Here is a 21055-nt window from a genome sequence, read left to right on the forward strand (position 1 = left end):
CCAAGGGAAAGGAGGCGAATGTAAACACACAAACCTATGAACGATGTTTCAACTCCAGCAGCTCCACCTTCTCTTTTTCTCACATCTATCTATATCTGTCCTTTCTGACACCCCCCCCCCACATCGCCACAGCGGTATTCTAACTTATTCAACTAAAATTGGGCCACGGACCACGACCATGTCTCAGTTAGGCACATACATGCGTGCTCTTGCTCAAACATACTCACACACAATCGACGGTAATTAGCTCGACCAACGGGTCTCAGCTTGCCCCCTCTCACTCCACTGAGAGGGGGCAGTGTGTCATTACCAAACTAGTCTGTCAAGGCTCCTTTTTCTGGCCTCGTTTAGGGAAATGAAGTTGCCCCCCGAGTGACCCATGTCTCCTGACACACAGAGTAAAGAGAAAGGAAGGACAGAAAGAGGCAACACGTTTGAGAACGCTGTCTTTTATGACATCATGCTCATATTTTTTATGTCTGACAATTTATTTTTTTTAGCAGAAATAAAGAAAAACTACTCAGCTTTTTTTTTTTTTTTTTGTCCATGAGACATGGCCCAGAGGCAAAGGGAAAACTTTTAAGTTTAAATTTGGAGTGCATGTGGATAAATAAGGGATCTAGGATTTTATCCTTTCTTTAAAGGAGAACTCTGGAATTTTACAACCTGTGTTCTATTTACCGCCAAAATGTTTTTGTTGCTGTTTGTTTGCTTGTTTGACTGTCAGCATGATTAGACAAAAAAAAAAAAAAAAAAATACTGAACTGATTTTTGTAAAAGTTGGTGGAATCTGCCTGGGGTGTGTGCCAAGGAGCAAACCATCAGCCTTTGGAGAAGACTTGATTAAGGGGGCAGATCCAGGGATTTATTTCCCCCCACTGTCTTTACCAGTGTGACAAAGGATATTTTTAAAAATCTTCTCTTGAGAAATGAAAGATGTCCTTGAACAGCTGTTTTGCCGGGGGGGGGGGGGGGGGGGGGGGGGTGTTTATACAGCATACATCATTAATCAGTTGAGAAAACAAGAATTGGGTGCACAAGTTTGAATTATCTTTTTTTTTTTTGCATATTGTGTAATCCACACAAGGTCGAAATGATATATACAGGCTAAAATTTGTCTGTCCATCCATCCTCACTTACTCCAATCAAGGGTCTATCCTTGGAGCTTATCCTAGCAGTCATAGGACGTGAGGTGGAGCATTAAATATACACATACATTCAAAAACTTTTAATAAGTAGTTCTGAAAGTTCTACAGTGTCTTTTAATGTGACAAGCTCATGGCCTATTAAATCCTAATAATAATAACAATAATAATAATAATCTTTATTTAACGAGGTAGAATTTCACTGAGATCGAAACCTGGCCAAGAAAGGCAGCAGCACACGTCATAATGGATAGGTTAACATCAACATCAGAACGTTGGTGATAAATAAATCATCTTGGTCATAATAACATTACCCATGACGTAAAGTCTCAAGTAGATTTAGAAACATAGCCATTCCGCAAAAGAATCCCATTTGCGATCTCGTAAAATAGACCGGAAGGTGTTCAAGGAAGTCACTCTGGGCAGTTTCGGATTGGAGAACGTTCGAATCAGAGGGAGTTGAAAAACTAAAGGCATTATTTCCACTTCAGTGCGAACATGAGGAACACGAAAACATCACATGTCATTCAAGCGTAACGGTTTTCAGATCTCTGAAGTAAACGGTTAGTGATTATGATTGTTAGTGATCATGAGTAGTTAGCGATCATGACTGACTACCACTGGTAGTTTCTCTTTGCCAGCATAAAAATGTTGTGTTTGACAGCACTCAATGGACTGACCAATACTCAGAATAATGGGAAAGTCCAAGCAACTCAGTGAGGTCTAAGAAGAACTGTACAATTGAGAAGGTCTCTTGGAGCCATTTCCAATCAACTGCAAATTCCAAGATCATCAGTTCAAACAATTGTATATCAGTACAAGTTAGTTGGAACAACCAAGACTCAGGCCTTCCATGAACTGCAAACTGCTGTAACACCAGTGCCACTGTCCACAGTGAAGCAAGTTTTACTTCACCATGGACTGAGAGTGCACCGATCAAGATAGAAGGCCCTGCTCCAAAATCGACACCTTGAAGATAGACTGAATTTTGCAGCTTCCCACATGGACAAGGGTTTATGGTCAAGCAAGACAAAGACTGAGCTATTTGGCCACAATGGCAAAAGGCATGTTTGGATGAGTAAAGGTGAGGCTTTCAAACCTAAGAACACTACACCAATTGTCAAACATGGTGGTGGTAGCAACATGCTCTGGGGCTGTTTTGTTGCCAGTGGGACTACTGCACTGCACAAAGCGGATAGAATAATGAAGGAGGAGGACTACATCCAAACTCTTCAACATCACCTCAGATCAACAGCTAGGCACTTGAAACTTGGCAACAATTGGGTGTTCTAGCAGGACAATGATCCCAAACATACATCAAAACTGGTTCTGGGTTGGATAAAGCAGGAATCTGGAATTGCCTTCCCAAAGAAACAACCTCAACCCTATTGAAAATTTGTGGGCTACGCTGAAAAGCTGGGTTTGTGTCAGGAAACCAACCAGTTTAAATTAACACTACCAATTCTGCCAAGGTCTAGATGTTTTTAGGTGATCTTTTCACCCATAGACAAAAACCATTTTAATCAGTGCAGTATTAATTTAGAATGCACATTTAAAGAAAATAAATTGATTCAACAGGGCATAGTACAATGTAATCGGTGTAATTTCCCTTTTTTCCTTCTCTTATCTCCTCATTTCCATATTAATATAGTATACATCAAACTCCATTGGTGTGCCACACACCCAAACAGTCGATGGTGGTAATGCACTGTGTCAGTTAGCAAACTGCCAATAAACTCAAAAAGAATAAGTAGTAGTCATGGTGGTGGTGTCTGGTAGCATGAAGAGGATCGCTACAGCGCTAAATCTGTGCATGTTTACCCCAGCAAATGTAACAAAACTTTGTAGAGTGATCAGTTGAGCCTCATCAGCGATCAACTTGTAATGACTCAGTGCAGAACAGTGCCACCTAATGGACAGGAGGCTAAACAGAACTTCAGACATCCAATAATGTTGTTAATCCTAATGCCACGTATGCAAGATTCTAGTTTGTTCTGTTGAGGCATAGTTAGGCATGCTCCTTCTACTAATAAACACATAAGACAGAGCAACAAAGTGATGCATACTGAGACACTGACATGGAGAAAGACGATAAAGGTGAAATAGTGGAGCAGAAGAGATGACTGATAAGTGTACCCTTTGGAACTTTACTTTTCCTTGTAAGGCAGAAAGAGATGAAGCCAGATTTGTCCACTGAAGCAGAAATCAGATGATGCATACATCTTAATAAAGCAGATCTGTGATGGCCAGTCCATATACAGTCATGAAGAATATGCACCAGGATTGACCTGACAGCTCAGTGGGATCCTGCTCCGAGACTTTGAAATCCAAGCTACCATCTGTCATTGTTATCATCATAGGAGTCAAGTTTGTACTTTATCTCTCATCAGAAAACTCATAAAAGCAGCAGTTATCAGATTATTACAAAGAATTCATTTTTATAATCAGTGGATGACCTGGGTACCGTACAAGAGCAGATGAGCGAGGAATCGGAGCTTCTGAGTTTGTGAGTCTCTGGATCAAGAGTAAGAGCCAGACGTCCAATGATTTCCTCAACTCAGTCTTCCGAAATGTATCTGTGTTGAACCCTGAGAGACATTCACGTATCTCAGCTGTGACATTCATGTTTCTGGGTATTCAGCCTTTCAGATCGAGAGACACTTTGGAAGAGCTTATGGAATCATGAGATCCCCGGACAGAGGTGTTTGGTGATGCTGATATCTTTGTCGGAGAACAAAGGTCCAAGTCAAAGGTCCCGGTGCTTCAGTCTCACTGTATGGCTGTGAGATTTAGACCCTAACCAGTGATCTTAGGTGACGACTGGATGTCTTTGGGGATAGGTCTTTTGGGAGGATCATTGGATACGAGTGGAATGACTTTGTTAAAGAGACTAAAATCAGTAGTGATACTTGCATGGTGAGGGAATATCACAACATTTGGGCCATGTGATTCAGCACACAGGTACTACAGTGCAATATTTTCGTCTCTGCATGCTTGACAATTCATTGTTGTGCTGTTGTTAGCCATTATTTTGTTTTTATTAGCATGGCCAAAGCAAATGCCACCCCAGTGAGTCTGGTCTGCTTGAGGTTTCTTCCTGTAATAAAAAAAACTGCCTGAGAGAGATTTTCCTTACCCCTGTTGCCAGTGTGCTTACTTGTGTACGTGTGTCAGGTTACGCCTTACTTATGTGAGGCGGCTTGGGTGACTTATAATCAGATTCGGCATGATACAAATAAACTGAAATGACAGTGTTGAGCACCTTAACAACTGGGAAAAAGACCAGGGGGATGCCTCTCATCTGGCTGCATCAGATAGATGGCTCAGTTTACTTGGGAGGTTGTCACTACGGACCCGTTGTGTGGTGGATGGGGCACCAGGAGGTGGAGACAGATAAATACACAAAGAAGACAAGTCAGGTACTGTATGAGCGCAAAGCCAGTTTTGACCAAATTGGTACCACTTAAGGGGGCCTAAACAACACTTGCAATCCAGCCTCAATGTACATGATGTTGACATTTAAAAATGCTCCATTCATATTGAAAAGTATAGAACAGGGGTGGCCAAGTTCGGTCCTCGAGAGCCACATTCCTGACACTCTTAGTTGTCTCCCTGCTCCAACACACCTAAATCCAATGAAAGACTCGTTAGCAGACTTTTAATGAGCCTTTCATTGGATTCAGGTGTGTTGGAGCAGGGAGACAACTAAGAGTGTCAGGAATGTGGCTCTCGAGGACCAAACTTGGCCACCCCTGGTATAGAACATTATTTGCCTGATTGTGAAGATTCCAAAAAGGTTTTAATTGGAGCGGCTCGGAGTAGAGCCGCTGCTCCTTCACGTTGAAAGGAGCCAGCTGAGGTGGTTCGGGCATCCCTAGGGAGGTGTTCGAGGCACGTCCATCTGGGAGGAGACCCCAGGGAAGTCCCAGGAATAGGTGGAGAGATTATTTCTCCACACTGGCCTGCACTGAAAAAAGTGAAACACAGTGCACTTCATTCAAAGTACTTATTTACACTGGTCTAATGGAAAATTGTGGTTTCCAGTTTAAATCTGCTGGAATCACTTTACAAAATCATAAATATACATTGTGAGAAACTAAAAAAAAAAAAAAATAGCTGTAACAAATTACATCAATTTTTTTAAGCTGATCCAAAGTAGCATTTTTTTTTCAGTGTGGGAACACCTCGGGATCCTCCAGTCAGAGGTGGTCAATGTTGCCCCGGAAAGGGAAGTCTGGGGTCCCCTGCTGGAGCTGTTGCCCCCTGCGACCTGATCCTGGATAAGCAGTTGAAGATGAGATGAGGTGATGAGTTTTGATTGGAGTTTCTATGGCTAAATATTATGGAATTATGGGGTTAAAAACAGCAAAAACGGCAAAAATTTGTTCAGGAGACAAAATGCAAAGTTGCTCCAATTTTGGTACAAATCTAATAAATGGATTAGTTTTGACTGTGTTGAGTGCTTGGTCTCCAAAGTAATGGTCAAACAAGGTTAATGTCCATTGGATTCTATAGTTACCCTGTACAGCGATAACTAAGCACAACAGATGGTGCAAACAATTACTACTGACCCCTGCATAAACTGAAATAGACTTTGGTTGACATTTATGCTGTTTTTACTCCATAAATCCATAACATTTAGTCATAGATAATCCAGACTATATCTTTGTGGATGCTTTTTGGAAATAATGTGGCATGTATTTCAGTATGATTGGAGCACTGAAAAATGTTGACCCCTGTGGAATCCTCCAATGACCCCTCCGTGGCTATAGCGGCCCCCGCTGTGATGGCCACCACACATTTTTGTGTAGGCTATGATATAAAAAGGCTGGATTGTAAATGTTGTTTAGTCCCCTTGAGTGATAACAAAAACGTGCTTGGTCCATGGGCTAATGTATGCGTTGGTGTGAGTGCTGTTGTGTATGTTGTATATTATGTGCATTTTAAACCTGCAGCACTCTCACCATTTAAACACAGGAAAGTGCATTTATGAAGGAGAGAGAGAAGTTATTTTTTGTGTTATAATTTGACCCACTTCACTGCAGGAATCATCTTTCTCTTACACCAATTGCATTCTGACTTTCTAGCAAAGTTGCCCACATTGTATAAATACTTATTTATCCTTAACCTTGTTTATCTTAAGTGGAGGTCACTTCATTCCTCTAATAACTGCTTTAAACAGCTGAACACCTCAAATACCCTCATCAGTCCTCACGATGTTTCACCAGTTGTCTATCTGGCTCAGTCAAAGGAAACTCACACAGTTATTGTGGCATTTGGAGTGAGACTAAAGTTGATTGGGTCACCAATAATAGCCATCAGGTCATATGTTACACCAGGTGCAAAACTTTGTTGTACGTTTTCCGCTTTCTTCAGGGCCCCTTCACACATAACACAACTGAAGCCGACTAGCACACGGACAAGGAATTGCATGCCATTCGTGAAAAATCAGAGCTGCCTCAAACGCCTCGTACACGTGGCGCTACAATCATTTGCACACATAAGCAAGACAGCGAATGCCCTGCGCGTGCTCATTCGATCCCCCATCGGCAGGTGTCGGCCAAATTCCAGGTGTCAATACCCACCACTCGCTGCACCTGGTATGATAGTAGACAGCAGGTGATCACATTTGAGCTGTCTGTGAAAACTGCCAAAGTGCAACACGAGTGTGGCATCACCTAGCAACACACATGGGTGTAGCTGTGCTTCCCCCCCCCCCCCCACACACACACAGACACAAATGGAGTGTGGAGTGTGTCGTCGCTGTCCGCCTCCCCCCCAACACAAATGGCTTGTGGAGTTCGTGCTCCCCACCAACACACACACACACACACACACCATGAATCCAACATTGTCAGCTGTGGCTGAAGGTCCTGGAGTCCGGTTGCTTTGCTCATGCACTTTGCTGTGGCCACACAGCATCTGTCAGCTGACCACAGACTGTCAGCGGGATGTAAAAACACAGACATCAGACAGATGCAGGACAAACACATAATAATACATAGATTAAATTAAAATCACAGAATAAAGCAACAGAGAGTGAGAGCCTTTTTGTTCTATCAGCTGCTGAGGTCCGCTGAGAGAGCATGTCCCCCTGTGACGTGCAGCTGGTTAGATATCTGTACTCGCAACTCACAGCTCAAGAACACCTGTACTGGCTTGTAGGATATTAAGTTGCATAACTGCAGTGTGAAGCGCGGACGTCGGCAAGCTGTCCTCACATGGAAATAAATTAAAATACATTGCTTCAGCTGACCGCTGCATCAGCGCACTGCAACACTGGTGAATATCGTGCCATGCAGGAAATCACCCCACGGGACGCCCCTGCGAGGCACGTGTCACTGCGGGATCTTCCCACATTGTAATAATTAAAACATATCACATTTGCAGCGGATCACTGTGTGCTGGACACACCATGCTGATGTGTTCGCGACACGAGAGCCCGGCTCTTCATGAGACGGGAGCCGGCCGGCTCGAGCGCATCAGCTAATTCATATAAAACATGGTGTACTTCTAGGCGGAGGCTAAATCTGCTCTTTATAACAGGAATTAAGTATTATAAATTGTGGTGTTTTATAAATTTTTCCCTCTGCTGCTGTGTGTGCGACTTTCCACATGCTCGCACTGTGTTCTTGCGCATGATCACGAGCGTGCGCAAAACCGTTGCCGCGGTATCGTGCACGCCTGTGCAACCGTGCGTCCCTCACGACAGCAGGCAGAATGTTTCGCAGTTCCCCATTTCGTTTTTGGTTCGTGGATTTTCTTCGGGTTTCTGCATTTTTCGTGTTATGTGTGAAGGGGCCCTAAGGATTGGACTCCAAATCACATGAATTGTAAGACTTTCCAGCACATATCAAGCAGCACAGATTACCTTCATCTAAAGGACACAACTTTAAAGACAGCAATTTTTGGATGGGAAGGATAGCTGGTGTGAGAGGGAAAATGCGCTGTCCTCTCATTCTTTCTCAGGAACATAAAATGGAACACAGACAGTGACGTTCTTGTGGGTGACCCGTCACTAATAACTCCAGGGAAACATTCACATCAGCTCCTTCTGTTGACCTAAACAATCATGTTCCTCTCACTGTGAAGGGTATAAACGGGGCTACAACATCAATATGCTTCCAAGTAAAGAACCCACTTGGGTGCTCCCAGACCTGACCTGACCTGACATAACCTGACCTGACCTCTGGCACAGAAGTTGTAACATTTACTATATTTGAAGCCAGAGATTCAAAATAGAGTGTTGATGAAGTAAAATAAAGCTCTAAATGTGGGCCAAATTGTGCATGTGCTGAGGGGTGATTTGTTAATCCTAATCCACTCGGATTGAGAGGCCATTAGTGCTGACGGAGAATTAATTTGACCCAGATAAGTAGTGGTTTTATGACCTTTGATGTTGTTTATATTGATAAATGAGAAGAACAATCACTACACTTGGAAGAATGTTGGAACTAGACATATGAAAGAAATTCTGTTTTCAGGACAAGAGGCAGGAAACCAGAGGTTAAAAAGGTAATTAGGATGTGTACTTGTAGAGGAAATGCAGTTAGGCAGCAGCCTGTGGAATTAATATCAAAATGCAAACATGTTGCACAAACTGACTTCACCAAATCTAAAAGTTGGCCTACAGGTCTACAGCTGCAATTTTTTCTTGACCAGTGCTTGTTTTGTGCCTGTTTCTGCACATTTATTTGTATACTAGCTGGGGTACCTGGCACTGCCTGGGTTAACCCGTTTTAGACGTAAGCCAAATGCCAATCATTTTAATCAAAACAATTGCCCAACATTTGTTTTTGTAATGCTGATGTCTTATAAATATAATAGTTAATGGGCTAAAGTTTGTCCAGCAGAACTATAAGAGGTGGACTCCCCAAACTAAGTGGAAATACTTGGTTAAAAGACAAACACATTTGAAGTCCTTTATGCAGACTTTGTTTTGCAAATAACAAAATTACACACAAAAGGTAGGTAACAGTAAATGTAAATATAAATGAATCAAAATTGAGGTAGTGGTGTATTTCACTGTTTTTAACATTGCAGTTTTACCAACATAAAATGAATGTATTCAGACAGGAAGGCAAACTGGGTTGTACAGATTAAATAAACAGAGATGGCCAACACATATACAGGGCTGGAAATTTGAATCTGCCTGGTCATACCCACAGCCTCAGCCTAAGCATGTTGTTGTTTTGCTGAGTGTACTGTGGCTGTGCTGTGCTGTAGAAAGGGATTAAATAAACAGAGATGGCCAACACATATACAGGGCTGGAAATTTGAATCTGCCTGGTCATACCCACAGCCAGCTATTTTGGGGGTAATTTTCAGTTCAGTAAAAAAATAGTACCAGTTTGTTCCCCATGTCATGAGGATTCAGAATATATATAGTTTTTAGGGATATATTTTATAGTTTGGGAGTTTATCCCGGACAGACAGACAGACAGACGTAGCCCTTTATGTACATAGATGCACATGAGTGTGCATACACATGTATGGTGAGTTGGCCCGGCAGGTACACTTGTGCTTGTGCTGTGTGCCGCAGTGTAATCAGAGCGTGAATGCGGGGTTAGAGGGCCATTAAGCAGTGCATTAGCCTTGACTGCAGACAGACTGGGAGAACAGAGTAAAGAGAGGAGACAAGAGTAGTCTGCACCAGAGAGCTGATGGTTTGAGGATTTCATCTGAAAAGGAACAATGGGGGTGAGGATTTAGCAGCGAGGGTGAGGTGGATTGAGTGCATTAGTGAGTGCATGTGTATGGGATTGAGAGGAGCTGACCCATAAAAATCAGACAGACACACCCAGATCAAGACTCGACTGTCTCATCAAGCCGTCCTCCTATACAGCTACGATGCAGGAATCAAACATGCAAACCATGTTTCCAACTCGTGTATGTTGATGACGATGGAAAATGCAAATCAACAAGAGATGAAGATGATTCATGTGGGCACAAACAAGATTGATCTGGTTTTGGAAATCAGTCAAGGATGAAGTGAGTAAGAGTTACAGTGTTCAGCTAGTTACAGAACATTTAGGACCTGGTTTACTAAGATCCCATATAACAAGTGCTAACTTGCATGGGCATTCTAAAATGTAACACATTGGTTTGGTGAATGTTTTGTGAGTGATTTACTATGAATAAATGCACATATAACAGTGGGGGGTAACATGACGTATAGAGTAGTATGCGAATCAGGATTTTCCATGTGTTAATAACAAAATCGAGTCAAGTTGAATCTGGGGGCATGCAGTGATGCCACACTTCGCTGCACCAACAACACCACAGAAGTGCCTATGGTCCTAAATGGCAACCACCCAGGCAGACAACAGCCCACATCTCTAAAATAACTATCTACCTGCTTCAGACATTGGTTGGCAATCCGGCTTTAGCGGGATTCAGGTCAAATCCAGTTTGTGCTGGATAGGTTTTTTTTTTTTTTTTTTTTGAGAGGTGGGTTGAGCGGGATTCGTCTAGGTCTGAATGCAAAAGTGGCTAGAATCATGGGCTCATGAAGTCTAACTTCCTCACTATGTCTGTGTGCCTACATTGTCTTTTCTCCACTGTGAAGGTGCTCAGTAAAACATACAACCTTCTTCTGTTGCTGTTGTATGAGCAGATACAGTTACGAACTGAACCCAATATGCAGGCAGCCAAGACAGGTGGTAAGTTGCAAAAGCCAAGGTGATTTAATGTTCCAGTGGAGACAAACAGTCCAAACAAGTGACATGAAAGAACAGGGGTAAAGAGTCCAAAAAAAACACAACAAAGGAATCTAATCATGGAGGACACACACAAAGTAAATACAGTGGCTACAGGAGGTGACAAACAATTCTCAAGGTACGTACAAACTCAGAGGTTACTGATGTGACCGAAGTGACCAACGTTAAAGGAACCAGCAAATAAACAAGGAAGAAGAGCTACACCAAACCAAGTAATGAACAAATGAACGACAGCTGTGTGCAGAGGTCAAAGGTCAAGAGAGGACGAAAAGAGATAACAAAAACAAAAACACAAATGAGGAGGCAACAATACTCAAAAATAACTAAACAATTTCCAAAACTACATCAAGAAACAACAGCAGAACACTAACATGGAACTTGGAAGTGACTAAGATGCGAACATGGGTTGCAAACCAGATGACAAGAGGAAACCAATGATACAAAGACAACAAGACACAGAGACACGGACAGGGGACTGATCACAAAAACAATTGAGGAAACAGATTGAGGACAAAGACAGAGGATGAAACACAAGGAGGACACACCCGAATTACAGACACAGAAGGGCACATGCTGAATACAAACGGGTGCGGGCAGCAGATGTACACACAACTGCCTTCTTGCCAAACACACACACACTCTCATTCAGATTTTGCCCGGCAGAAAACCTGTCACAGAGATCGGTACAGTTATGTCTGCAGTAACAAACTGCAATTAATGACGTGAGGCACCATCATTTTTCAATAACAACAAGGACAATAATTGATTTAAAGGAAAGACACAACAGAGTTTGAGGACTGTGCCCAGCATTATACAGTGGTGCTAAAAAGTTTACATACCCTGGCAGAATTTTAAGGGCTTTTTTGGCCATTTTTGGCACTCTTCTCCTTCTTGCACAGTCACTCAGTTTTTGAGAACTGTCTACTCTATGCAGATTTACCATAGAGTGCCAAACTGTCTGTAATTCTTTGTAATTAATGTAAATAAAGTCCAAGACATATTCAGTGGCAACTTTACCATCAGAGAGCCACATGTACACATGTACAACTACCACAAAAGACTCCAAGCGGTCATTGATGTTAAAGAGGGCAATACACAGTATTAAGAATAGGGATGACAATAAATAGCTTCAGCCAACCACTAAGCATGAATGAAAAAAGTTTTTTGTTATCATTCATACTTTCTGAGAAAAGGCCAAACCCCCCCCCCCCCCCCCCCAAAAAAAACCCCTTCTGCCAGGGTATGTTAACTTTTGAGCACAACTCTATTTAAAGATAGCAGATTAAAAAGTAAATTTTTTGTAAGGTTATAAATTTTTCCTCTCTGGAATATCATACCAATGATTCCCGTTTATTATTCCTGTTTAAAGACAGACTACTTTCTGCACTTAAATAATCCATCTCTCACTGTCCATTTGTCCTTTTCATTAAAGACAAAACACAGCTGTGGTCACTTCTGGCTGTGACCACAGCAGCAGCACAATGTGACAGAACTTGCTGCTAGAAGTTAAAAATTTTTAACTTTGGTCACTTAATATGGCAACAACAACAAAAACAAAAGTTGTTTCATCTTTAACGAGGAGAAAAAACAGACAACGGGAGACGGATTTGTGCAGAGAGTTGCCTATGCTTATTACTATAAATATTATGAAACACATTTTTGTACTTTTATGATGTAATTTCCATAAGACTGGACTGTGTGAAAATCTTAGGCACAGTTGTGTTATTGTATAAATGTGGGTGTTGATGGTTTTTGTTCATTAGTACAACAAATTTGGAATTTCCAATTGCTAATTACAAAAAATAAAATTAAAATTAAAAAATGATGCAGAGAATTTAGCATGTTTTCTCAATTAAATAAAGTAATTTGAGCTTTAACTTTTCAATGTTTACAGCATCTTGTTATGCTAAAGACCTTTTGCACAGCACTGTTTTTCTATTTGAATTGTTCCATAATCACCTAAAGCTTAATGGGACAAGGAATGGAACATCTCTGCACAGAAAACTAGAGAACAGACAGTTAAAATGAGAGCTATCATGGCACAGACTGACAGTGAACGAGATGGACAAGACTTGAGAGACTTTATCTCCATTTTCAATTAAGCATGAGACACAGGAGGGAAAGAAAGAAAGAAAAAGAAAGAAAGAAAGAAAGCACATACTTTCTCTAACTTTCCGAATAAGACCATTCACAGTGGCGGCGCCAAGGGGGAGCTTGGGGGGGCTTAAGCCCCCCCAACAATGAGCCAAGCCCCCCCAGCTCCCCAATAATTCTGCCAATAATGTGAATAGCGACTGACATATCTGTGGATCTCAACTGCAGTTTTGCGCTGAGAATGTCTCAATATTGCGTAACTGAGCAAAGTGATGAATGTGTGTGTTCGGTGATCTACCAATGCTGAATCCTTCACAAACAGAATTTTCAGTTTTGCGAATAAACATTTCTTTGTAAAAACCCACACACAAGTTACAAATCAGAAATTTGTGTTTGTGGATCACAAAGCACGTGTACAAATCAAAGGATATTTGTAAATCACCCTCTGTGCATTTGCAAGTATTAATGAGACAAATTTAACTCCATGCTCCAAAAATTTAGGTTTCCTAAATATTTATTACGGCCACTCTTAAAACTTCACTTATCTTTATAATTTTATTACTGGTAAATTTTAGAATTGATTTAAATGAGATATACTTATTATCTCACAGGAATATATCACAATTATCTGGGAACTACTTTTTGCACAGGAATTCATCAAACACGTCGGCCGCAGCCGCGCACTAACACAGAATATACAGAAGCTGTATATCATTGTTCGGTAATCATTCTAAGTGATGTATGTGTGCATTGATACCACATTTTATAGCACGGGTGACTAAAACATATACCTTGGTATTTATAAAGCAATTTACTATTTATTGTTCATTTCAATGACATTTTGTGGAGCCCCTCCAACTTTTACCCCAGCCCCCCTCAGCCCCCCCAACAAAAATTTCCTGGTCCCGCCACTGACCATTCATGTCTGCACTCATATGTACACACAAAATAAACACAACAATCAAATTGTCTGAAAATCTTCCACTTTATTAAGATGAATGTATTTGCAAATCATTCATTAAAAAACAACTTTTAATTTATTGCTGATTATCATTTTTACACTGATCTGATGCATATTTTTTCACTCCCAAAGCACTCGTATAAGGAGTATGTTGCTAGATATTTAGACAGGTTTTATGCTGTTGCTATACTATTACATACATATGTTCAGATTATATAAAAACACACGTTACAGTAGCAGAAAAGAGATCAGGAACAGGCGCACTCAGGAATCCTCTCACATACTGTTTGTTTTAGGCCACTGTGAGACTGCAGCAGGTGGTGATTGTGGCTTTCCAATGAGAACTGGTGCTGCCTAAGTGTTTGGACGGAGAAGGGGCCACTGTTTGGGCCCCTGAAGTACATTCAGTCATAACGGTCATCTTGTTTCACAATGACTGATTACAACAGAGGCTGCTGAAAATGGATTCAAAAGTCAATGCACACTAAAAGGGGGAAAACCAAACACTGGAAAGCTACAAACATCATGCTCAGGTATTCTGTTCTTTGTACAGTGGGAGCCACTTTAAAAGTCCAGCATGCATACATCATCAACTTATTGAATCATATGAAATATGTCAGTATAATTATTTTGTAATTCTCATGTGAGTACAAACAGCGCCCCCCCCCCCCCCCCCCCCCCAAAAAAAAATGAGCCTTACAGTCCCCACCGGGGTGATGTAACTGTGAGGGCACAAAAATGAAGAAGTGACACTTGGCCAAAGCAACAGCTAAAAACACTGCAGTTTAACAGTTTGTAAGTTAGAGTTGATCTAACTTGCTAACTTAAGTTCAAAGAACTTAATTCATTCAGGTTTTACCAACTGTAATGCTTTTTTAAGTTCATTCTTTTTTCAGTGTGTAAAAATTCTTCAGTCTTCTTGAAAATTGGACCATTTCATTTGTCTATGCATAAAGATTGTAAAAAAAAAAATTATAGATTTTACTGTGCACAACCTAAATGTTTTGATTTATGGAGTAAAAACAGCAAAAATGGTGACAAAGGCCAATCTCAGTTTGTACAGGAGTCAAAAATGAAAGTTTCTCCAATTTTTTTTTTTTTAATGATCCGTTACTGGTTAAGATAATAAGATTTTATAAAGGAGCAATTTGTACCTTCCTTATGATAAGTTATTATGTGACCTGTCAAGACAAGTCAGTCAACGTTGTTTGCCCGAAATGTTGGTGCTCAAACATTCAAGACAGTGATGCTTATTCCTTAAACATATTACGAGTATATTAGCTCAACCAATAATTTGCAAATTTGGACCATTGAACAAATCAGTTCAATAACTTTAGGCCATAGCTAGTTCAAACTGTACCTTTTTTGAATCTTTTTGATAAAACAAATAACATGGTATACTTTTCACATGAGTAATTCTTCAGTGTTCATGACCTGGCTATAGCTGTCATTCTGGAAAGGATATCATCCACATTTGTGTATGCCTGCCATTGTGTACAAAATGTGGGCTGTAAGCTTTTTTATTGCCATTGTGGATGGTAGCATAAACTTGCTTGAATCACAGACTGTTCCTATTGTCAGTCAGGGATTCTAGAGCATCTTTTTTCAAACACTTCTTTGCACTGAAGATTAAAATGTGTATCCACCCATGGGCAGATTAGCCAGTTCTTTGCACATATTTTCACTGGAAATCCACATGATCAGTAGTTTTTGTCAAAAGCTTTTTACCATTTTCGTTTTGTTATCGGTTCGGTTTCATATCTTCTTTAACTGCACCCCCGGTTATACTACCTCCAACACTGAGGCAGGCATCACAATTTAAAAATTTGTTTTTGGGGGATATACACGTAGAATGCTTGGATATTCATGATGCCATGTGTATCTTTTTTTTGCACACTTTTTACAAGTATGCAGTTCTCTTTCGTTAAACATTAACTAAAATGGCTCCATGTCAACTTACATTTGTGCTCCTTCTTGCACTTACTAGTTATTTTGTTGAGATGCATCTTCCAATAAGCATTTAAGACATTTTAGCACATTACCATGACAAGACAGAATGTTTGCATCTTGGAACTTTAAGAAATGCAGTTGCAGTTACAGTAAGTGTGAGCATGGTTGATGTAATAACTTTCAGAAGGAACACAATTTATTACAGCTGTATGGTATCACTGGAGGAAAATTAAAAATGTGCTTTCACAGCAAACAAATAACCCGGGCGCTGAAGTGCACATGAGGAACAGAGCCAGAGTGATTGAAATGTTTACAGTGAGAGCTGTTACAGTACAGAGATGATGTGAGGCTCCTTCGTTCTGCTTCCTTGCCACTCCTCATACACATTCGGAGTGCGGATTTGTTGATCTGCCCAGATTCAGGCCTGTTTCTGTGCATGTGGTTCTCTGCGTGCACTCCACAACCCACATGGGACCCTTAATTTTTTTTTTCTTAAATGGCAAGGTCCGAAGTCAGCGGGAATGTTCCATCCTCGTGTTACATATTTATATTCTAGTTTTAAGTAAACTGTGCAAGGCAGTAGAAGATGGTGATCTAGAAAGGTGTTTCCATTTACTTATTTATTTTTATATTATTTTCAAGTTGTGGTAGTAGGAAATGTTACCCAGCAGGTGTCATGGTAGGAAACTCTCTTCTCTATATCAATAATCTCACTTGGATTTGTATTTGTACTTTGTTCTTAGACCAATATGTCAAGATTTTGAAAGTTAAGCAAGTTTATATAAGTTTATATAAGTATATAAGTTTATATAGGCATCCCCCACATTATATGATTTTTAAATTGGTCTTCCAGCCCCCTTCCCAATACTTTTGTATCAGATTTTGACTTCCCCATCAGATTTTGTATCCTTGTTGTGACAAATAACGAGGAATCTCAAATAAATATTATGGTATCTCCATTAACAAATGATTAAATAAAACTTACAAAGTGCAAAAACAATGCAACATGTAATAGAAATAAGTCTTAAATAGGCCCTGAGGTCCCTTGGTGTGTGAGCTTATCCCCAAATACCGTAGTATGAAGTAGAAGAGTCTACAACTCCCCCTGGCCAGTCTGATACAAGGTACATCCCTGGCCAAAGCTGGTACCCATTCACAGCTGGGTGGACTCAGAACATGCAGATGAAGTGTCTTGTCCATGAACACAAACTGGAGTGTGATAGGACCCAGAAGATCTATATATTGGTATCCCAACTGCAATCTAACTTAGCTAACTGCTCTACAAAGTATTTTGAAAGACAGACACACACACACACACAAAGCGCCACTGACTAGAGAGAACTAAAACTGCCAACCGCCCTCCTCAATGGCCATCTTGTGATGCCATTGGCAGCTGGCCATCCAAGTCTTGGAACATCAGATTTGGAACACTTTTGCCCTCACCCAAGTGAAATTTGGCATTTTGAGGATGTTCAACATGCAACTCAAATGATATCTTATGGTAAACTGTAGCTCCAAACAGTTCTTGCACTATGACAGATTTAACGATTTTGAAATACTAAGAATTGCAAAATTGAATGTTTTTTTTTTTTTTTGGTTAATCAATGATCAACTAGCTTGTTTGTCTATGTGCTGCAAAACCATATCAGGGCTTTGAGACAGTAACTGCAGTTGTGTCAGTGTTTTTGTCAGGATGGAATTTTACAAGTATAGTGACCAAAACTTCTCAAAATCAATCCGATCTGATGCCACTCCATTATCTTCCGTGTGTCAGGTCCCATATCTATCACTGTGATGATAACAGGTTGATTTGTGATAAAATATCCCTTCTGATTAGCAGAGGACACATAGGATTAATGGACTTAGTAAGTCAGTGAGTGGGTAGGTAACTGTGCAAAAACTCCTGCACATTCAGCTCTGAAAATTTAAGTTCTGATAGATACAGGTGAAGACCAGTGAACCTCCTATTTTTGGACAGGTTGGCATCTTTTAGCATGCATAGTTACTTTTACATAAAATGAAGACATTGCAGACCTTGCAGGGTGCCAAACTACTGTTGGTTATTTAATATTTTGGGTTAATCATCTATAATGACTAAAAATCATCTTCACAAGTGAGAAAAACCAGCTTTCTGCCTGCTTCCTGAACACATCAAAAATGTGCATGAATCATTCAAATGAGTGTTTTGTTATATTGTTATTATTGTTTTTGTCTTTTTTCCTCACATGACATCTGCCAGGTTACATAGAAAAGAGAGTGCAAACAACAACAACAAAAACTATGGCAGCGTTCACTTTATAAAAATGGGCAAATAAATAAGTAAATAAATAAAACAAGTACAGCTTAGTAAGTTAATAAGTTAAAAAGGTCTTTCTGTACATGGTGGCAGGACAGTGTATGTAATATGACCCGTGTGTGTTGTTTTTAGGGGCTGTCCCTAAGCAGGAACGTGGGACATAAGTCACATCCTCCCCAGAGGCTCGGTTCTTCATGGTGTTCTGCTCCGACAACACAAACACTCTGACTTAGCAACACTGACGTAAGACAGCGCTCACATCTGGCCTTTACAATGTAAATCTTAGAAACATGCTGTATAAATCTGGTAAATTCAAACAATCTAAAAAACGTGGGAAACAGCTGCAAAAGCCAGAAAATGCCTTTTTTTTTAATCTGGATGAATAGTGGCAGTAAATATTTATTTGATGAGATGCTTTGTGTTTCTGCACCAGAATGCATCCCAAAATGAGTTAGTGCAATTTATCTTTCAGTGTTGAAACAGATTTGTGTGTGATGGTGTTTGAAATCGCTGACAAATTTAAAATGCTGGAAGTGCAATTAATTACAGTACTGTTCAAAAATCTTAGAAAAAAAATTCACATAGGTTTTAAAAATAATACCAAAAAGCTTCTAAATATCAAATGAGCATTAATGAGTATTATGAGTATTAAAGTACAAAAGTAATGTGACTGCCCTTCACTTTTAAAGACGCATTATTGTGGGATGAAGTTTCCCACAGTTTTACAAGAACATCATAATCATCAATTCATTATTCATTGATGAAAGTTCTGTTTGTAAAATCATGAAAATTCAGCAAGGTATATCTTATATATTATATTCCAATTCTAAGGTGGAACTATGCTAGTATATAAAGGTATATCTAAATATCTAAAAAGGAAGAGTAAAATAGGAGAGTAGAAAAGAGTAGAGTAGAGCCACTTAGGTGAACCAGGGATGGTAGGTTGCAAGCACTAGACTGTAAAGCTACAAAGTAACTGGGTTTTTTTATTCATCTCACTTTGTTTTGACAATTTTACAATTTTCTTTAATAAAAGAAAAGGGAAAAAAAAATCACTGTGATGTTTTTTCTTCAAAATTAACAATTGCAAATTTCAAATTTGCACTTACAGTGGACACATTAATGAAGAAAAATAGAAAAACACATTTATACATTTTTTTTAAAACACCTATGGTGCTTAAGAATTTTGCACAGTACTGTATAATCATGTTTACAATTTCTAAATGCAAATTCAGCACCTATTGTGACCTGTAAAACATAGAAACCAAGGTTTTGAACCGATTCAAGCAATAAAAAGGAAGAACAGCTGATAACATCACTAGGAACAAAGCAAGACCATAAACATAATTTTTAATCTTCCGAAACAGACTTTAATTTGGAATAATACTAACTACTTAATAGCTTTTTTTGGTTCTTTGATTACAAATTAAAATATATTTTCTGTTGCAATAACATTGCGCTGAGTTTCCTTGAATGTCATACGCGTTTTTGAATTTGATAGAATTTTACTAGCGACAGATGATTAAAGTAAACTGTGGTGTGGTCTCTCAGCCAGAGAAGGTAAATATTGTGATATTTAACTCATAAATGTACGTCTTAGACATACACTTCCTAAATTTTTGATGGGCAAGCTACCAAGTAAAGAGAAATAATATTGAAAGCAGCTTGCGCCCAACATAACGTAACTTTTTAACTGCAGCATCCAGTGTTTTGTCATTGCCCATAATGCAACGTATCACTACACAACTGTGCATGCATGTAAAATAATTGAAAGAAGTTGTTGCGGTGCTCATTATGCCCAGCTATTTGTTTTCTTTCCTTGAGTATTCAGGCTAAAATGCGTCGTTGGAGTTTGCCTTGCTGTCATTCTCCGAAGCATCTCTGATTTAGTTTAGTCATAGGCCCAATCTCAATTCTTTTTTGTACCCCTTCCCCTTCCCCTTGGTCCTAACCATACCTCTACACCTACCCCTTTAAAACAAGGGGTAAGGCGAAGGGGTATGCCTCTAGCCCTATGAATTGAGACACCCCTCTGCCTTAGGGGCGAAAAAACAGCTGCCTGTCTTATGAGTTTGACGTCATCATGTTGCGCCCTTTAAAGTGCCGTATTCACTGTTAGTCAAAATGGCAACCAAAGCGCAAGTTGTTGCAGTAGCCTGTTTGCTCTTTTTATTTTCTCGCCTTTCTGCGTCAATGTGAAGAAGTAGGAGACGCAGATTTCTTCAACGCATCGCAATCATGTCAGAGAATTTTGTGCATATTAACTGTTACCTATACAAGATAAATGGCATAGGTAACATAATTATTATGCAATTCAAACAATATACTTTATGTATTTTAAATAAATACTGTCATTATTATTGATTTAGAGTAATTATATTTTATTAATACTAAATACATAAAGCTGAGGATTATGCATTTCAAATGAATAGGATTTATTACAGTAATGAATATGCATCATGTAAGGTTTATTTGGTAGGTTTGTATTAAAATTATCTAAAAAAAGTAAATGGGAATTTGTCATGTAATAAAATAACATAAATCTTAAAAGTTAGGGTAAATATTTCTGTGAGTGCACGTTGCTGTCATAGGCGATTGCCTGTAAAGTTTTTTGGCAAGTTATAACTTTCTAAACAGTGTAATTTGTAATGAAAGCCGCTTACATTTGTGCGACTCTTTCAGCGCCATGTTTGTTTCTTGGAGACAGAGGTAAGCTCTTCCTACCCCTCCAAACAGCGTGTGCATCCAGATTCACTCCGTTTGGAGGGGTAGGTAGCCCTCTGTCTACCCCTCTGCCTCGCTCCAAAAAGAGAATTGAGATACCCCCCTGTCTCTCATGCCCGAGCAAAACGGAGGGGAAGGGGGAAGGGGAAGTGCTAAGGGGTAGAAT

At 39.8% G+C, this 21055-nt stretch overlaps 1 long non-coding RNA gene across 1 annotated transcript; it reads left to right on the top strand.

Annotated features, from left to right (window-relative positions):
• The first annotated feature begins 17499 nt into the window (after window positions 1-17499).
• LOC117527725 lies at window positions 17500-19212 on the top strand. The gene is made up of 3 exons (XR_004565595.1): window positions 17500-17814; window positions 17848-18495; window positions 19202-19212. It is a non-coding gene; the product is annotated as an uncharacterized LOC117527725 (long non-coding RNA).
• The last annotated feature ends 1843 nt before the right edge of the window (window positions 19213-21055 follow it).

The sequence above is a fragment of the Thalassophryne amazonica genome, chromosome 16, assembly GCF_902500255.1.
Source record: "Thalassophryne amazonica chromosome 16, fThaAma1.1, whole genome shotgun sequence".
NCBI classification, from domain to species: Eukaryota; Metazoa; Chordata; class Actinopteri; order Batrachoidiformes; family Batrachoididae; genus Thalassophryne; species Thalassophryne amazonica.